General features: G+C 41.7%; 1 long non-coding RNA gene across 1 annotated transcript in view; it reads left to right on the forward strand.

Annotated features, from left to right (window-relative positions):
- Positions 1–18665, forward strand: part of LOC116488019 — a 65310-nt gene extending 46645 nt beyond the window's left edge. Inside the window, exons 5-6 of the long non-coding RNA XR_004253125.1 lie at positions 15299–15404; positions 16235–18665. This is a non-coding gene — a long non-coding RNA (uncharacterized LOC116488019). The remainder of the gene's footprint in view (positions 1–15298; positions 15405–16234) is intronic.
- Positions 18666–20954: the final 2289 nt, after the last annotated feature.

The following is a 20954-nucleotide window of genomic DNA, read 5'->3' on the forward strand; positions in this document are numbered from 1 at the left end:
GTTTCATAAACTTTTTATTTTCCCTGTCAAGTTCCCTGTTTTTGGAGGTGGGGAGAGGTGAGGCCTTCAATCCTGACAGAAGCACAAAGCTGTTTGCATTTTTCTCTGACCCCAAGCTGTACAGTTGACGGAGGCTGGCTGTGTTTGCATCTTTCATTTTGCTAGACCTTTTCAAGTTATTTTTGTCACCCTATGAGTACCTTCTCTGCCCCACTGTGTTCTGGAGGAAATGTCTGAGAAAAAGCAGCTAAAGACAAGATGATAAAATCAGACCATTTCAGATGGCTTTTTAGGAATGGCACAGGACTCCACATCATTCCTTCGATGTAGGAAAGGGAAATTTTTTTTTTGAAGGTTGCAAGCAATCCTAAACCCTGGAGATTTTGGGGATACTTCATTTCTCATTTTCATTTTGTTAAAACCTAAGATTATTTCTTCTATCTGAATTTATTTATTTTGGCAGTACATTCAGGATGCTGGGGAGCTGTGAATCATTTTGCTTTCATTGGTGCTTACAACAAAAGGTCAAGATGAGGCAAGTCTTGGTAGCTGGCATTACAGGGAAACTCTGGCTGGTCTGGCACTGCAACATTTAACAGATTCATGAAATGTGCACCTTTAGCTTCCTTTAGCTGGTCACACAACCTGATCTTCTCCTACAGTGGGCAGTTCATCATTCTTCCAGTCCCCATCTTGTTGGTGAGAACGAGGTCCATTCATCCCTCTGCCCAGGTTTTCTGTCTGTCTGCAACTGAGCTAAGCAACATGGGTTTGTTGATTTCTGTCTGCAGCAAGGGGGATTGCACAGGACAGCTATTATGTTATTCAACATATAATCATCTCTGTGGTATGAACAGGGGAAAAAAAACCTGAGCATATGCCTGATGTCTGCTGACATAAAACTTCTGTTGCAATCAGTAAGAAGACATGGCAGTCTCGGGTTTAGCATCCTGGTATTACTGTATTTTACAGTACAGGTATTTATTTATTTTTTAATTGTAACTTGTGATTGTGCAACACTGTTACCATGACTTCTTTATTATTTTTTTTTAATTTGTCTTTAAGGAGCTCTTAGCTCTTGCTCAGGTTAAACAACCAAACTGTTGGTGAGTGCCACACCTGAAGCCTTCACATGTGTGAAGGCCTGCTCCGTTGACAAATCTGTGAGCTTGAAACACTTTTGTAAGTAACAGGGTGGATAGAAAGTCAGAAGATCGAACTTGCACTGTGTTAGAGCAACTGTAGGAATAATAAAAGAGCATTCACAACTCAGGAAAATCTTGAATTTCAAATATGCCTACTGTATTGACCCAGGCACGACTTGGCAATAATTGCTGTAGGGTATCCAAATTAAGGAATGAAGTTTCTGTTGTGTTTACTGTCAGCAAAGACTTTGCAAAGCACATCAGTTCCTCCAGGACCCAAATGCACTTTTTCCTTTCAAGGAGGAGCTGTGGGCACTCAGATCCTTGCAGAGACATTGCCGAGGCCCTAAATCAGCAAAACACTTTTAAGCATATCCTTAAGCACTGTGTTGATGAACAAGAGACATGAGCTCTTAATTATCAGTGCTGAATAAGGAGCTGAGAGGCTCCTTGAGTAACTTTTGAAGCACTTACACACTGGCTATGCCCCGAAATGCTGAGCCCAAGAAGCTGATGCTTTACCCTCTAGCTGCACTTGTCTTCTGTGAATGTGCTCACTAACATTCAAGCAAATGGTGCCTGATATCTGAGTCTTTGTGGGAATTTTGCCCATCCCGAGCGCGTGCAAGTTTAGAAGAATAGGCGTAATGCTTTAATCAGCTTCTACTGGAGCACTTCTAATGGCTGTCCATCTTATCCAAATATTGCTGAGTGTGGGATTATTTAATCATCTGAAAGAAAAATGGAGAATGAAGCCGGAAAGGGAACTGACTTTCTCTTTTACACGTTCACATCTGTGGCATAACTAGGCGTTGGTGGATACTTCAGCCCTGTCAGCACAGCCGGCACTTTGGAGTCCTCCATGGGAAGCAAAGAAAGAGAGAAAAGAAACACCCCCGTCCCCTCTCCAAAGCAGCAGGCAACAGCAGCTGTTCTCGAGGAGAAGGTTTGTGTCAGCACAACTTGCACAGCTATGCTCAGAAAGATGGTGTCAGCAGCCATAAAAGCCAGCCTGTCAGCATTTCTGTTTTATTCCGTACACAAAATGCATATTACTGAACAATTACACCAAAGGCGGAGAATATTTCTTGATAACACGACTTGGAAGTCGCATCTTCATGTGGGAGCAACTCGCGTTGCACGCTGTAGAAAGCTGTGTGGGTTTAGATGCAAAGCCTCGTTGCTTGTGCTTACTGTAAGCTTGCGTTGGAAGCCAAGTCATCTGCGCTATGGCCTGGCCAAGGGAGCCTCGGCCTGGTCCAAAGCCTGCGGAAATCAGTCAGTTCCTGGTAATTCTAATGAGTCTTCAAACATGCCAAAAAAACCATATTCAATATGAAGGAAGTTGGGTGATGCTTAGATTTTTGGCCTCCAACATCTTCAGAGAGTATGTATAATGTTAGCTTTGTCCACAGATTTCAATGTGCAGTTGTGGTACAACCATTACAAAAGGCAGGGCAGTTGAGTTGGGATGAATTATGAACACAAACTGATTTACTGCTTTAATATAAGTTTATCTCTCTGTTTCAGCCACCATATAATTGTTTTGGCTGTCTCTGAAAAGCAAGATGGTTTTTCTCCCTCATTTAAAGGCCGCAGTTCAGAACAAATATTGTATTAAATAATGTAGGTAAGGAAACAGAACTGGGCTTTATTTATTTATTTATTTGTTAATTGAATGAGTCCTCTTTTTCTGTTGTGAACAGGCAACGATTTGCCACGCAGTCCTCATCCCTGCTTACTGGGAAGCAGAAATTCTTTAAGAAATAAACAAAAAACTTGACAGCAAAACGCCATGCTTCAAGCAGTTAAGGAAGCAGAAGAGGAGCACGAAATCCCCAGGCACTCGCTGTTGGTTTGATCTGTCTCTGTACAGGAACTTGACTGCTTAATTGCATGAGGCTCCCGGTCTGTTTGCTGTAACTAATCCAGACCCCAGGTGCTGAGACGCCGGTGATCCGAATCGGCACAGAAACTGCCATGATGCTCCTGCACCTTGCCCACTTGGTGGTTGTCACCGATCTGCTGCTGGAGGTTACCTGCTGACAGCCACCCAGCTGGCACCACAGATTTTACGAGGCTCCCTCTTTCTTTGAGCAGCCTTCAGTGGTATTTTCAATGGGTTTGGGTGCCTGTGAAAGGAGTACAAGGACATGGTGTGCCCAGAAGTGTTCTCACAGGTGGCTGGCACTAGGCAGAAACCTCCAGCCAAGGTGGGCTACAAGGGAGGCAACATAACTTTCAACATAACTTTTTTTTTTTTTTTTACAGATATACATATTAATAAAAAATAAATAAAACTAACACCAATATAACAAAACAATGGCAGAGGACTCATGTTAGGAGACACATTTTCATGGAGTTGCAGTCTGTTTCTTTTTCCTTTACATATTTTCTTTTATTTTCCCCAGATCTTCCCTCTTGCTTGCTTTTTTTTTTTTTTTTCTTTTTTTTTTTCTTCAATTCACACTTCAATCTTCTCAACCTTTCTGAGAGACAGGAGACAGAAAAACTCAAACAATCAATGTATACAGTATTTTATTCTTTTTTTCCACAGACCTTCCAGTAATATCTTATTCAGGCAAAAACAAATATGTGAATTTTATCTGTCAGAAACATACTTTGAAGCTCAAGGACTAGTCTCTAGCTTAAAGTGCTTTTACTTTTTATTTATATAGTTTTTATTTCTTTCCATCAAACAGGAGATATTTTTTGTTTTCTGTGAGTTGGAGAATTTTTTATATGCTTCAGTGGGAAGTGCATGGAGGGTCTCGCTCTGTTTTTTACAGGGCAGCATTGATCTCTTGCATTTTGGAGGGAGCTGAATGGGCATTATGGCTTTGTCTAAGCAGAGAAGCCCACCTTTTGTGCTTGTAGTCCATTTCAGGGCCTTTTTCAGCATTACTTATCTACAACTGCCAAAGCAGGGGCTCTATACTCCTGCAGTGTATGTATTAGGGAGGGGAAGGACTTTGCTTTTCCAGAGGTTAATAACGTAGCTGATTTTTACTGTATTGCTCTTATGAGAGAATAATACAATTGTTTTTAGTCATATATGTGGGCAAAGTCCTGGTCATCTCACAAAATGCAAATAAATGCTGTGAGGGCTAACTGCAGATGTTTCTACATAAGCTAGAACCTAATTCCTTAGAGTATCATCTCCTCTCAAACACCTCCCCGTCACCTGGTGACTGAACTGACAGTCATGTCCCGTGTTTATCTCTTTTCTCAAAACCTCCTCTACAATAGCACCTTAACACACCTGAAGTGCAGGGTACTGTGTGCCTTCTCCCAGGTAGGTTGACAGTGTCCTGCACTGCCCAGGTACATTGGTGAGTACCACGGTGTTTTCATGACCTTCCTGCATGCCCTTCTGCGAGTTAGCTAGAAGCTAAGACGTCTCCTCTGTTGGCATCCTTGAAGTGTGTGAAACTGGAGGACAGAAGCTCCCGAGACTTTCTAATCCTGTGGTCTTTCAACATTCCTGGTAATTTTCGTGACTCATGAACAGACACAAAGGCCATCTATTTCACTTTTTCTCCGACTCTGAAAATCAGATGGAAAAACCCAACCAATTAGGCCTGAAAGAAATAAAAAACCCCTCTCTTTAGCTGCCTAGGAGGGAGGGAAGGAGAAGAATCAATTGATTCACTTAAAAAAGCAGTCACAAAGTTTCCTTTCTGTCCAGCCATTCTTGGTGTCTTCAAAACCACTTTTTCCTAATACAGAGCTTAAACTGATTCTGCTTTAGCCCTTTACACTATTACAACTATTCCCATTGGAAATGTTTCTCTTCCTTTCATTATTTTGTGTGTAAATATTTATACAGTTATCTTGCTGTTTCCTTTAATTCTTATCCCTTTAGACCAAATAAATCTAGTTCTTGTCATCTCACTTTCAAAGCTGTATTTTTAAAAAATAAAGCGGTGTTAAATATAGTTGAAGGCAGACAACATAATGCATCTGAGATTTCACAATAATTTAGGCTTTAAGAGACAATAGTGTCCATTTTGCTAAGGCCAGTAATCCGGTGTTATGAATTAGTCCCTTGTCAGAAGTTTCTGAACATCTGAAATAATAACTGTCTTTTAAAAATAATGCACTGTGTGCGGTGTAAAAGCCTATTGTCGAACTTTATTTAAATTCTCCATCCTGTTTTAGTACTAATTACAATGGGAGCTTGAGTGTTTAATTTTTAAACACTGAATTGATTTCTCCTTTTGTCTGCTAAAGCACTGTGCAACAGCTTGGAAACTCTTGTGACATCTGACGTGGGACTTCACGGTGCCTGATGGAAAGTGTTGCGTGTTTCCTCACGTCCTGCTCTGGCAACATTAACGCTATTCATGCCTTAGCCAGTGGGACTGGGAGAAGTCCAGGTTTATCAGTCTTTTCCTAGGGGAACTGAAGATTCAGATTATGGGATTTAGAGATTCTTAACTCCTAAAGCAGTTGCTTGAATTGCTAGTAACTGAAAAGTTTAATGTACTAAATATATTTGCAAAGCATCTTACTTAGAACTTGTATGCCAACTGGTACCCTGTAGTAGGCTTTTTTTGGCTGCCTCTCCTGGAAAATAACGTGGAAGTTAACAAAGATATAATTCCTAGAATTTGACTGTAATTAGCCCTTGTATAGCACATCAATCACCATTTGATTAGTTCACTCTGATTTTTACACACTGTACTGCAACGTCATTGCCTGGTAGTATGTATGGGCCTTCTGTTTAGCTCATATTTGTAGATACTCCGCTGGAATGAAAAGTGGGCATGATGAGGATTGGAGGTTTATTAATTCCTCTCTGGACTGCCACTGGTTAAAACGTCTGGGTGAACTTCAAGGCAGAGTTATTAGGATGACTGCACTGAGATTAAAAAATACTCTGATGATGGATGTTTTTAATGGTTTGACCAGCAATTTGGGCTTTGCAAACTCATGGCTTTGGCTCCAAGCACTGGATGTTTTAAAGCAGGCTTGTAATGAGTGATAGAAAGTTACCTTTTCCAGGTGACACTCTAGACGCTGTGCCCATATACCTAGTTTAAATTTACTAAGCAAGTAGGCAATAAAATAAAGTCTACAGGGGTATATAAAACCGGAGTTGCTTGGATTTACTGCCAATAGATACATGATGAGTATGATTAAGAGGCACTTTATGCTGACTTTCTAATAACATTCTGCTAAAATATGTATTTCAGGCAGTTCTGTCAGCTTTATTGTTACTTTCTAATTTTGGTCTAAAGATTTTTATCAGATGCAATTGTTCCCTTTGGGGATTATAGGATGCATAAATTTCTCAAGATGAGAGGGTTTCTGTGATTCATTTTTCCTGGGCTCTAGTGGTTAAGATGAAGCTTAACCACTTACCAGTGGCCATAGGAAGTGTGTTTTTTTTTCTTTAACTTACTCTGGATTCTGTTCTTAAATCTTCAATTTGATTTATTATTACTTATAACATAGAAGAAAAATTACTTTCTGTATGTGTGCAGGGGGTCTGTATACTGATGTGAATAAAATAAGTATTCTTTTAATTGTTGGAAAGAAATTGGGATTGAATTCCCATAATTTTGATTGTATTAAATTGAGTTCAGACTGTATGGTGCTGAATGAAGGTAGAACCAGAAGTCTTCTCCGGAAACCTACTGCCCTAAAACTAAATATATAATGTTTTATCTTCATGATCAAAGCAATACAAGTGTTATATCTTTAAAGTAACTATTAAAACTACGTCAATTTTGCCCACGAGGCAAATGTGTTTTGACTAGAGTCAGTTGTACAGCGCAGGTATCTCCAGGCCTGTCTAGAAGGAGTTTATAGAACAAAAAAAATAAAATAAAATAGAAGACTAATTTCTGCCATATCTTGGAAACAGGTGGATGAAAACACACAGACTTTTTTTTTTTTTTTTTTTTTTTTTTTTTTTTTTTTTCCTTTTGAGGAATAGATTTGTAGGTACAAACTGGGGAATGGGACATGCTCAGGACAGCGCGCTGTCTGGGCAGCATAGGTACGGCTTTAAGATACTGCCAGTGAAGGTGTGAACACAGCTATGCAGATGTAACCAGTCCCAAATCCATGCCTGGGGGTGGATGTGGCCAGGCTGCTGTTGAATGTGGGTGTGAAGGGCTTGGGAAAGCACGCAGCAGGTAAATCCACTGCAACACCCACCGCGTGGGCAGGGCTACAGCACACCACGCTGTTCCCACCACGCTGCAAAGCCACCAGCTGGTTAGGTCAACGGCCACTTGAAGCAATTTTATGTGAAGTTCAATGCGGATTAGTTGCTTAAATACCCATTTTCTCAAGGGGCTTTGTGGCACTTGCCAAGTTCCACCTTGTTGCTGTGCTTTAGCAGGACTTACACTCGTTAGCCTTCAGGTTGACGTGAGATTTCCTGGAAGGGTTGCACTAAGCCTGCCGTGCAGACAGAGTTGCCTTACAGTGAGCTACTTGTGTCTCTTTAGAAATCCTTCGGGGAAAAGGAAGACAAAGACAACCTTTCCTCTTCTTGGCAGCAGAAGTTTCCTGGGGAAAGTCCCAGGGTGTTGGCCTTGGGTGTCTGACTGAACACACAGGATTGTTTCCTCCAAGTATCTGACAAACTCCATAGCTGTGTGATGGTCTGTCTACAAGCTGACACCTTTCCCTGTTCTCTTTGTCTTCCCCTCATCCTACTGTAGATATATCTGCAGACAGATAGATACATGTACACACACGTGCACATAAACACACACACACATATATATACAGACACACACTGTAATGGGGACCGTGGGTGGCTGTTCTCGTAGCTGTGTTTTGGAGAGCTAAAACTAGGCTTTTGGTGTTAAAATTGTGTACAGTGCCCAGAGCTGCAGTTCAGCTCTGCTTTCTCTCCATTTGCTCAGTAACCATAGCTACTGCACTTTCATTATTGCGAGCTTATGTCTCTGAGATTCCCTCTCACAGAATTACTGAGGTAATTACTTCCAAATATCAGCAGAAAGCTCCTGCAAAGGAAGTGCCAGCACTTCTTCTGGTCCTTTTCTTGGCCTAACTGCTCCACCCATGAATAAAACTTGTCCCCTGGTTTACTCCATGCTCATCTCTCCACCAAACAGACTGGGTTGTCACCAATTTACCTTTACTGGTTTTGGTTGAGAAGAGCACCTGACACCACCTGTGCCTAATCTAGAGAAAATAATGAGTGGTCCAGGCTCCTGCTGGGTATGGTGATGCTCAGCAGTAACGCTTAAAAGATTCATTATCCTGAATCATTTTCGCCAGCTACTGGGGGTGCAAGTGTTAAAAAAGAAAGTTAACGTGCCTCTTCATAAAAAGTATGCAAGGATTTCAGGTCTTCTGCAGAAGAGGCAAGCTAGCAGGGGCGCATAAATCATCACAGACACCGTGCTGCTGGTGATTTGTGTTCTTGTAGCACCTATTCCTTAGTCCTGAACAGCCACGAAATAAAAGGCATTCCCTTGCCCCAGATGATGGATAATCTTGGCATAGAAGAAGGAAAAGAGCAGATGGATATAGATGCATAGGGGAATGCACTCAGTCTGGGTCAGGATGATGCTGGCTGTAGCTTAGCAATTGTCTAACTTCACTTTAATTTTTGAGGTTTTATGACTTTGGATCATGTCAATGGAGAGATGTGACATAACACAAGACTGTCATTGTGCTGTCATAAAAGGAAAGGGGGAACATTTTGTAACATTTCTAATAAGTAAGGAAAAGCATACTTTCCTTGTGCGATACCCATTTACAATGTGTTTTTCTATGTGAATAACTCACTGCTTCAGTTACCACAATCTGTCAGACCATTTTACTGCCATAAAAGTAAAACCTAGACAACGATGCTTGTTACTTTTTTGTCTTATAGAGCATAGTTGTCACAAAATTCACTGGCCGGGTGAGTAGGACCCAGTTTGAGGCTGATGCCTTAGTGCAGGTGACTACAGATTTTGCTAGTGCTGCGTACTCCCATTTCTGTGAGCACAGAGGGCCTCGGCTAGATGGCCATCAAGTGTCTACTCTGCAGTGAATCAATCCAATTTTAGGCTTTCTGAGCTGTATTGATTAGGTTGTCATTATATATACTCTATTATATAGCTCTACCACAATAGAGCCTGTTGGTTTGATTTCCCACTGACTCTTGGAGCTTGCAGACACAGTGCAAACAAACACTTAAATGCTTAACATCTAAACACTGTCACTGCTGTATTCTTATTTTTAAGGTCTTGTCATGCACGTCACAAAAACTGAGCGCCGTCTCTGCACTTTGTACCCAGAGACTCAGCTTTGCAGGGAGCAGGTACAGCAGGAGCTGCCCATCAGGGGACACTGGTGTGGGCATCACTAACACACAGACACGGTGTGCTTTCTGCACAGGGTGCTGGTGTCAGCCCAGGTGGAAAGGTTTTGCCTTGATGACAAACCCACCAGCGGCTGGAGAGGCAGGGACCAGCCCTGCTGCCAGACTCTCTGGTTTGTGCTCTGGCTTGCTATGGCTTTGTACATGGGCATGTACAATAAGTCCTTGACTGGGACAAGCAAGTTGCTTTAATACAAGCAAAAGAGGTTCATTTGCATGGAGAACAAGAGTGATGCTGCTCTACAAAAGGTAGGCATGGGGAAGGATGTAACTTTTTGTTTGCATCTAAGCTGTATGATTTTCTCTATTCTTTTTTATGCTTAGCTTTGCTAGCCTCCTCCATTCTTGGAGGAAATAAATGCTTACAATAGAATATATATATATATATATATTTTTTTTTTTTTTGCGTACACCTCCTTTGCAAATGAATGGGAAGTGTTAGCGAACAGAGAAGCAGCATTACATCAGTGTATGAAATCATGTTATATGCAGAGACACCCACAGAGGACCAGAATTGTCTGTGTTGGTTTGTTGCCATGCAGAGAAGCTGCAATTGCTTTAATGCCCTTTTTTTTTTTTTTTTTTTTTTTTGAGTGGAAGTAGGAATACTTTTCAACAAAGATCACGATTTCTAAATTTCAGTTTTTAAAGAACATTAGCTATTAAGGCATGTATTGAATTGTGTCTCTTTAATTTTATGTACCATATGCAAAAATAAAAAAGTTGTGGTTCCTTGTAGCACACTGCATTTAGTCGTGGTGGTTTCCTGACATCTCAGAAAATCAGCGTAACAAATTTTGAATTTTAAAGTGTAGCACTGAACTTATTCTACATGCTTTTTTTTTTTTTTTTCCATAATACACCAATTTTACAGAACAAACACCTGATAAGATACCTTGGTTCTAATATACTTTTTTTTTTTTTTTTTAAGTAAAAGGCATCTACTTTTTATGTAGCAGCTTTGCTAAAATTTTATTCAGAGTAGCATTCTCAGGAAAATTCCATTTTAACCATATGAAGGGTTGAAACAGTTTGCTAGTCTTAAGAAAAAGAACTACAGCAACATATCAAATCTAGTTGTTTTAAATGGAATTATTAAAGAGCAAGGTATGCAAAGTGTGTATATATATATATATATATATATATATATATATATATGCTTTTTTTCTTCCAGAGAATCAGCGTGTCCATTTGTATACAGGAAGGGTAAAGGGTTTTGTAACTTCTTCAGAAGTATGCAAATACGTTGCATGAGGAAAACCTTAAGGTTTGTGAAGCAGAGAAGGCTCTCTTAGATGCCATATGAAGCCGTTCTTGTTATCATCACTTGGCATTTGCTCCAAGGTGTAGTGGTCTGGCTGGGATGGAGCTGAGTTTCCCCACAAGGGCTCCATATGGTGCTGTGTTTTGGATTTGTGACTAAAGCAGTGTTGGTGGCACAGCAGTGGCTACCCACTGAGCAGTTGTTTGCACAGTGTCAGGGTTTCTCTTTTTCCCACTCAGCCCCCACAGCAAATAGGCTGCAGGTGGGCAAGAAGCTGTGAAGGGACACAGCTGGGACAGCTGATATGAACTGATGGGAGAGATGTCCCATACTGCATAGCACCATGCTCAGGGAGAAAAACTGGGGTAGAGGGAGAAGAAGGGGTGGTGGGACTTCCAAAGTGGCCCTTGTTCAGAGGCTGGTTGGACATCGGTCTGCCTGTGGGAGGTGGTGAGCAATTTCTCTAGTTTCACTTCAGTTTTTCTCTTCCTTTACCTATTAAGCTGTCTTTATCTCAACCCACAAGCTGTGTCACTTTTCTTCTTCCTATTTTCTCCTTCTGTCCTACTGGAGGAGGGGAATGAGCAAATAGCTTTGGGGATGCTTGGCCGGAGCCAAGATAAATATGGATTTGATCGGTATGTGCTAGAATTTATAGCTGATAGAGCTGTCTAGCTAGTGCTTGGCAGGCTGGTACTTGCTGCTGCTGCTCCCAGTATTGACATATTTGCCCCCTTACCTGCTCCACTACTTGCTCACTTTCTTGTACATTAAGTTTCATGGTTTGCTAATAGTTTCTTTCAACTTTTGCTGTTTTCTGTGTTATCACTTTGTTTTGCCTTCCCTGGGAAACCAACAATAAAAGCACTGGCCTTGAGCCCAGCCTGGTATTTGGCCCCTGCATTGATATCCTCCCTGTCTCTGAAGAACCATCTCATTGATGGTAGCAATCACACCTCTCTCTTCTCCTCCCAGAGCCACTTTGTGAAGAGAGTGAAGGAGGGCACCACCTCTTTCTCCTCCTCCTCTGGGACAGATGTTGACAGCCTTGTTGCAAGGACTGCTCATTCAGGTTCTTAGGCATCTCTGCACAACCAGGGCTGTCCTACTAGTGCATGCTGTGAACATGATTTTGTCTTCTCTTAAGGGTAATCAACTAGCAGGAGATATGACACAGGAATCTGCCCTGAGGCATCCAGTTGGCAAGGTCAGTGGGACAATTTGGACAAAGTCATGGGTCTAGCTGGCAAGGAGTTATCTTTCCTTACAGCAGTCTATAAGGTGTTGTGTTTTGGATCTGTGGTGCAAAAGGTGCTGGTAACACACCCAAAACATACAGTACAACATACATTTGGTGGCGGTTCTCATCAGCTTCTGGTGCCATCTTGTAAGTCACAGATTTAACCTAAAGTGTTGGGATTCTGGTAGTTCTGGTACTGATGATAATCCTTTATTTTTGTTAGGTGTGCAATATTACTTCTTACTGAAGTAACTGGTGCACTCAGGTCAATAGTGCTGGAAACAGTCTTCCTGTTTTGCTTTGCAGCTTGTGTTGTTCTTTCGCAGCCATATTAATCTGTGGGTAACAATATCATGGTTAGCTTACAGTAATTTATGATCGGATGAAGTCCTGAAGCAGTACTGCTATAAACAAAATCCCATGGGTAGCTGCATCTTGAATTTATTAGCCATCTCAGACAGATATACTAACTCTGGAGACCTGGAAGAGTAATCAGTAATCAGCAGGCATTTTGCATTCTCAATAAATTCACTACTACAGGTCTTGTGCAGGACTTGTTTCTGCCCACATTTAATGGATGTTTCCTTTGTTTAAGCACTCTATTTTGTAAAAGTAATGTAAAGTAGATGTAAAGTCCTTTTGTTGGCTATTCCTATACTCCTCCAATGGATAATGGAGCAAGGGGCTCCTCTAGGTCCTTCTTCACTTCACTTTATGTTACATCAGCAGGTAGAGGAAACTGACTGCAGACCTGTAGAGCAAAACTGTCAGTGCTGAAGACCTGGTACCCACACTATATAAATTTTAGGGATTTTTTTTTTTTCTTTAGGCTTGTCTTGTCTTGTCTGCTACCACAGACTGAATACCTATTGCATCTGGAATGTATTAGGTGTATGCCTGGCCTTCATCTTCCAGGCTGTGTTATCTAAAAAAAATATGTTCGTGTGCTTTGAGACTGTGTGAACCATAATGTAAGAACCAGCAGGTGGAAGGACCAGAAGGTTAGCTTTAAAAGCACTCTTTTGATCCAGAGTAAAACACTAATATAGACACACTCTCAAAGCACCAAACTTCGGCTACATTTCTGGCTCTCTTGCTGAAAGAATGTCCCGTTTTCTTCATTCCCCATAAGAGGCTCTGAGGAGACTTCCAGCTACTTTTGTTGCTGCCAAACTGGGTGCTGAAAGTTGCATTGGGATTTCTGCACAGCATCACTGCAGCCTGGAGCTGCCCTCCTGTAGGACTGAGTTTTGCAGGAGTACTTTGAACGAGCTGATGTGGCCAGTCACCCACCACGCAGCCAGTCATCAGAATGGTCCCAGACTAGAAAACTGAAATGTGTAGAAGTACCCAAGACAGATATCTTCTTGGGTAACTTCAGATTGCTCACATGTAGACATTTACATTGAGGCTATCTATGACAGTTCATAGAGAAGACAAAGAAAGAGGAACTTCCTCAGGACTTATTTAAATGTCTGGGTTAGGATTAAGTGAATCATGACCTAAAAGTCCCAATTTTTCTCCACTGACTCTAAAGGACCTCTGAGCAACCAGTGACAGAAGCACACCTGCTGTAGGTGTCCAGTGCTGCATGAGAAGCCTACTTCTTTCTGTATCTGAGACAAATGACAGAGGTGTACCTGAGGACTCCTTTCAAGTTGTTTTTTGTTTGTTTTTGTCAGACTGAATCACTTCTCATTTTCCATCACCTTCATACCCAGTGTGCTAATCGTGCTTTCTCTCGCAAGTTTTATCTAGTTCTTGACATCTTCTTCCTGTCTCAAAACACCTCACAAACACATCACCCGTCACTAACTTTCACCCCATGATCTGAGCTCCAATCCCATCAAATCTTGTGACTGCATCAAGAAACCCTGATGCTGGAACAGGGTTTAATCTATATCTTGGCGGATGGTTGATGGCACTGCTAGCCTGTGGTATATTGACATACTGAACTGTCAGGCTCCTTAAAGGAATAATGAATACTCCTCACACCGACTTTCTGCCACAAACACTCCGCTGTAATGTAAATGAAAGAACACACCAAAGCTGTCAGACACATGTCCCACTGCTGTGTATGTTCGAACAGTGGTGCTGAGAAGGGTTGTTCCTGCTCTGTCTTTTTCATCCTAATGGGATGCTATGTTTTTTTCTAGCATGCTCTCAGACCTACAGATTTTTTTCACAGCTTATGGACAGCTATGAGTGGTGTTAGAGGGTGACAAATTTAATGGAAATGTAATGCAAAAATTAATCATTTTCATCTGGAGCAGAAGCAGGACATCTCTTATATTCCTAGCAACTGCAGACACCTGCATGAGATTGAACTGCTTGTGTCAATGTTGCAGCCAGCTCCCTTAAAAAAAACATCCAGAACAATGAATGTTTTTTTACATACAACAAACTCAAAATTACTGCTCAAGCATGTCTGGCAATTTTTATTTTGTTTTCATACTGGTTCCTTTGAAGAATCCATTAATGCATGCAAACATGTATCACATTTTTTTATTGTGTTCCTTGCAATGTTAACATTATCTCCTGATCTTAACCTATAGCCTTCCATTACAAAGCAACATTGCCACAAAGCATCACAAGCTAGAAAATGCCATCATTTTAATGCTCTTGGAGAAAAAAAAAAAAAAAAAAAAAAAAAAAAGTATATATATATTCTCCTTTTTACACCAATTCAGTACAATAAAAATTTCCTCTGGTTTGTTAGCCATACATTTTTTTCTGTAGGATGAGTACGGGGATTTTTTTAGGCTGGTACAATAACAAAGAAGGTATATTGTTTTAGTTGCTTTTAGTTGCCTGGTGAGGATCCTTCTGTCTTCTGAATAAGCTGCACTTACCCAGCAAGGAAGCTGTTCCTTGCTTCCCGTCCCTGGCCTCAATCAGTCCTTCTCTGTCTGTCCTCAGCTCTGCCTGCTGGCTCCGAACTTCACCACGCTCTTTTGCCTGTTTCACAATTTGTGCTTTGCTTTGTAATGACCTTTTGGTGACAATGTATTTGAAAGCTTTATCCACTGCTAGTTCAGTTTTTATTGGTAATTATGGTGATACCATGCCTTTTTTGTTGTTGTTGTTGTTGTTTTTTTTAGCTGTGTTTCTGTTGTTGTTTTGTTTTTCCCAAATTCTGCTGCAAGCAAACTCCTGGATCTGATGTACCAAACTAGGACAAAGCACTCAAAGTATTTTAAGCACATTACCACCAATACTTTGCTGGCTCACTTTGCCACATGCAAAAGGACAGTGATGTGCTCACTTACTCATCTCTCTATTCTGGCCAGAAGGGAACCCATTTGGATGCCACTGGTTCATTCAGCCTGGTCAAGCCCTGATGTCAAAGAATTAGTGATGTTTTTCCCAAGCACATCAAAGGCTGCAAGCTGCAAGGTGGGTTCGAGCTGTTACAAAGGAAAGCAAGCTAATTTTGGAATACTGCACATGTTCACTATAGTCAGAATATTTTGATCACTGTACCAGATTCCTAAAGTGAACATTAGTTAGGAGTACTTGCCAAAGCATAACTCAGCTCCTCCCTTTCAGGAGAAGATTTTCCCTATGCCTTGCTAGCTCTTCAGTGTAACCTGCAGTACTATCACAGTTCTTTAAACTTGCCAACTTACATGCTCTATTCAGGTGACAAGAACATATTTCATTGGTGGCACTGAGGAGATGAAAGGGTGGGGGGCTTTTACAGGCTCCACTAACATGGCTTCTTCACACTAGAAGTACCTAACAGTGCTATGGGAAGGCTGTCCTGCGGTGATTTAAAGGAGCCTGTGATAGGGAACACAACAGGGGCAATAAGTAAAATAAAAAATAAATTTAAAAATTAATTCCAGAAACTGTGTATCTGTGTATGCCAACTGCTTACAGGGTTTTCTGTGAAGCTGGCATTTGTGAGGTGTTGCATGCTTCAGTCCCATCCTAAATCAGCTTCGTGTCACAAACTGTGGGTTGTTCGCTGCTCCTCTTCACTCCGAAGCAGTTGAATTCATTAGCTGTGCCGTCTGCTCCCTCCTGCCTCCCCGCCACGAATAACCCGGAGGTCGGTGGGGATGGGGAAGGGTCACATCGCTGAGGTGCTACCAAAGAGTGCCAGGCAGGGCCGACACTGAAAACTACCCTGCCCCACGCAGCTCAGCCCTGTAGAGTATCAGTGACCTAATTAAAAATTGCATCCCTGATGAACTTCTTCACCGGCTTATTTGTTTACATAGGCTTCCTACGGATGACACGAGAAGCATGATATAGGAAAGGATGGAAGGCAGGTGGTGGCAGAGCTGCTGCCTGCAGTCGTGTCCCACTTGTGTTATGTGGCCTCGTGCCAGCCTCCGGCTGGGACTTGCTGCTGCGGAGACTGCCAGAGATCAGTGATGGGAGGTGTCTTCAGATCGTCCTTGGTGAACCGCGTGAGATCCACAACTGTCCTCCCGGAAGCAAAGTACAGAACTGCACAAATGTCTATCACTTATCACGGACTTTAAAAAAAAAAAAAAAAAAAAAAAAAAAAACAAAAAAACACACAACAAAAACTTGTAGGGCTCCGATGCGGTCCATGAGTCACATCAGGCTTGACGTCAATTAGAGCTTTGAAATAGCTCCGCTGTACCATCCTGACTGCATACATTCACAAAGTCACATCTGAAAACTCGGTTAAGAAGCAGAGTTGGCTATCCTGAAATACTGGTTTAGTGACAGTAAGTGCCACTGGTTGGGCACGGCACGCCTCTCTTCCAGCTGGCAGAGGTGGGCCAAATGTGCCACGTCAGTACGTTGGCACTGCTGGGCTGCACTCACAGTAGCTTCCCTTGCTTTTTGTTGTCTGGAAGTCCAGACCTTTAACTCAAGCAAAGCAGAACAGGATTTATTAGTGCCTCCTCCTTGCCGATCTCCTTCTGCCCTTTCTTAATTCCCTACTGCTTATAGAGCCAAGGGCTGGCTAGTCATTCAAAGACCAAGGAGAAGGCAACTTTCTTATTAGCCTCTTTACTGGAACCAATGGAGCTCTAGTCACTAGTCAACGCAGCTTTAAAAGCACTTCAGCCAACCACCTGTAGGCACAGTTCAGCCCCTGTAGGCCCATTGTGCCCTCTGAGATGTCTAGAGTAACCAGGACATCTGCATGGGGCTGGCAGCTCTGCCAAAGGACACGTGGAGCTCCCCTGCCTTCCTGCAGCAGCAGTTGGATACACCAGGGGATCTCCATCACATTGGACACCTATATTTGGGTACCCGAATCAGACTCCTGGTGGTTCTTGCAGAGAGCAGAGTCCCTTTCTAGGCCCCAGAGATGATGACTGGCTTTCTGACTGCAGTCCAGAAGCCCTTCTGCAAACCTGAATGGCATCACCTACCCCAGTGTGAATTTCTGGCAAGGAAATGCCATTTTTTGATGGGTGTCAGGCAGCTGACTTGGTGAAGCACTGCATTCCCACCCTGCTGTAGGAAAGCTGAGTGTGCCCAGGCAGCTGGTTTCAGCCCACCCTGAGGGTTATGCAGGTCCCTGGCTATAAATCAGAGGTTGCTGCCCAGCTGCTATTTAGACCACGTTGCATCCCACAGCTAGATTCATTTCCCCTCAAGAAACTGGCTGCATTCTCATGTCTTCTTTAAAAAGACAGTCTGGGAAGAAACTGAGCAAATCTTATAGGAGTAAGGACTGCACTGGCACTGCTTCTCTGACCTCCTAGACTGTCTTGTGGTAAGATACTCTTTTATTAATTTGTTCTTGGCTTACTTTGGCTGTGAACTTTTATAGAGCGCTAGCACAAGACACTGTAATAAACAGGGCTTTAGTTAAAGTCATCAGGGTTGTAATCATAACCCAACAAAAAATGGAAGATACTCTATTGGCTTTAGTGAACTTCCTAGATACACTGATCTGTAATGTCTAGCATGATCTATGTGAAATCTTAATCCTCTGTGACTTAATTTCACATTTCAATAAACGGATTTATGCAAATACACAATCTCACTTGAGTTTCCATGTAGATAATCATTTCCAATGGCAGTCACTAGATGAAAATCATGAAGAACTTCATAAATCAGACACTACATCAGGCTTGCATTTAGCAATCTGGGGCTCTACTGAACTAAAGAAGAGAATTAAAATTCACCACGGTCAGATTTTCTATGAAAATGCCCAGTTCCTTTCAAAGACAAGCCAAAAAGTTAACAAACCCCATAAAAATACTATTCAACTCCATCTGTTGCATACAAGCCATTGTCATACCTGTCTGGCTTCGGACCCTTGCCAAATACATGTTGGAGTCCAAACACATCCAGACCCCTGTCCAAACATATGTTAATAATACTGCAACTTCCAAATATTTCTGCTGTGCTGCTGCCTTTCTGCATTTCTAAAATCTACCTTTGTGTGTTTAAGTATCTGCTATGAGTTGCCTTATATTACCTCGAGTGTTTTGTTTTACCAATGTTCTTTATTTTGCCCCCATCTTCCATTTATCAGTGGCTTTCAGTCTACCCATATCTTTTAATAATCCTTCACATCTTTCTATCACCTTGGTAGTAGATTGGTAAGACTCTCCACAGTTGTTAATTGACCATTCTGGTATCCTGTTTAAAACATACTCCCAAGATAATGTTGAAGTGTTATCTAACATTTATTTTTTAATAAAATTGTATGGTTATCACGATGATATACACACAGCATTAGCTTCCAGAAAACGGTGTGGTATCCTGTTTGACTTCCTTACAAAACTGTGTCCTCACAGAAGAAAAAAAAAAAAAAGGCTTATCTGTTCTGTTCAGAAATTTATATAAATGTGTCTAACCAGGATATGTATGTTTCTTTATCAGTTTATGACAGTCAGTATTTGATGTAATAGCAGCCTGCAGTTCTCCAGGTCTCCTGTCTTTCTTTGAAAATAGCTGGGATAAGCACTTCTCTGGCCCGTTTTATGCTGAACTCAGACTGCTTGATTGAAACAGGTCTCCCTGGCTTCAGCACTTAGCAATCTACTCTTGTACTGGAATACTTTGGTGAACTCAAGTGCCAAAAATTCACCACCTTCTTAAAATGACTGCCAATTACGACTGTGAGATAACTAAAATTATTTTTTTTTTATATATAAAGATGTGTTCTATGAGGATCTGTTTAAGCTCTCACATACCACCCTAAGAAGCTATGTAAGGTGCTGAATTTTTTTCATGAATCCCGTCTGCCTGTAGATCACAACTGGAACCAGCAATCAGCTGAAACTGTGAAAGAAGACATTAATCAGGGGAAAAATGTACAAACCTGGCAAAGTACAGATCTGCTCCACCACATCCAAAGCTTAGAGTATAGTTATCTCAGAGACTTCAAACCACATCTCTCTGGGCAGCTGAGAGATGGTTGCGAGGAACTGATGACAAAAATAGGAAATGACTCATTCAGGGAAGAAAACCTTTATTTCTCGTTCAGCTGCATAACAGTACAGCCGGGCCCCAAACCAGATGCCCCATCTTTGTCCAACTCGTGATTCTTGCTGGATGTTAATGTACGTAAGAGCTGTTCAATCTTCCTTTCCTGAACAAGCTCACTTAGAAACTAGCCACTGTCCAATGATAAGCTAAAGGATGAGAATTATTTGAGAGTTGACTCCAGCTAAAACAGAAATTGGATAGGTATTTGAAACATTTGGAAGATGCCACTTCAAAATGATGCCACTGCCTTTTTTTTTTTTTTTTTTTTTTTTGAGTGCCATACCAACAATCACTCAATTCAGTTTCTAATTTGAGAGCTCTTTTAGCCTACCTGCTGATAATAACTCATTTATAGCAGTGACTAATGCCTTACGACATCTCTGGTTGGCTCGGAAAATATGTTCAACCCTGGTGCTCCACCACCAGGTGATCAGGCTTCAGCCAGCCTCACTTCTGTCACCTCTTGTGTCGACTGCAAGCAATATGGTATACCCAGCCAATAACCCTTAAGAAGCTCCAAAAATACACTGCAGTACTTCATGGAACTCCAACACATCACCTCAATGGCACAGTTACTGTAAGCAAGTCAAAGCAGTCTTCTGTTTGCTGCACACTCTCCCACAGCAACACCAAGTCAATTATTTTAACTCCCAATCCTTATCAGTGGCCTGAGTTCAAGATCCTTGAAAAAATCCTCCTAAAACTCTGCAATGAGATTTGCCTGACAGCTTTGCTCTTCGGGTATAACTGAGCTCTCTGTATTAAGGTGTAATTATTTGCACAAGAGCGAGCTTTCTTTTTATTTTTTTGGTAGAATTAATTGCCATGCAAGCTAAAGATGATCAAAAACTTCACCTTGTTTTTGATGAATATGCAAGGCAGGCTTTTGATGCTCTGCTGTCCCTAGTATAAACTCAGTCAATGTAGGGGAGTATTGATAAAAGCCGTAAGAGGAAGGGAAGCAGAGCTGGGCTCTACTGGAACCAGCTGATGTTGGTCAGTGGAAGCGGCAAATCAGCAGGCAGTCAAGACAAATTGGTTCCAGAAATCTTGAAGAAGGCAGCAGCTGGCATAACAGTGACTAAGGGGTGTTGGAAGGACTGAAGGTGCTTCATGAAGGTTAGGAGAGGAGGAGAACTGGGCAGGTAGTGGTGGAAGGGAGGCAGAAGCCTGGGCTTCTGAGGCAGACTGAGCTGTAGGACGGGCTTACAGCTGTATCTGCATCTGGGTGAATTGCAACTACAAATACACTTGCCGAAAACAAGGCCTGAAATACCCTAGGGTATTTCCAGTACTTTGCTTTGCTTCATGTAAATATGTACAGGTCATACACTTGGAATGGACCTGAAGAAGGTTTTATGTGTGAGAGCACATAAACACTATGCTCTGGCATCCTAAGTTAAAGCAATCTTTAAGTTAATAAAGAGCATACTAGAAAGCAAGACTACATAGATGATTTCACCTCTACAATGATGATCCTGAAATGCAACTGAAATGTTGGTACCTGTG

This window comes from Aythya fuligula, chromosome 3 (assembly GCF_009819795.1).
Source record: "Aythya fuligula isolate bAytFul2 chromosome 3, bAytFul2.pri, whole genome shotgun sequence".
Classification (NCBI taxonomy): domain Eukaryota; kingdom Metazoa; phylum Chordata; class Aves; order Anseriformes; family Anatidae; genus Aythya; species Aythya fuligula.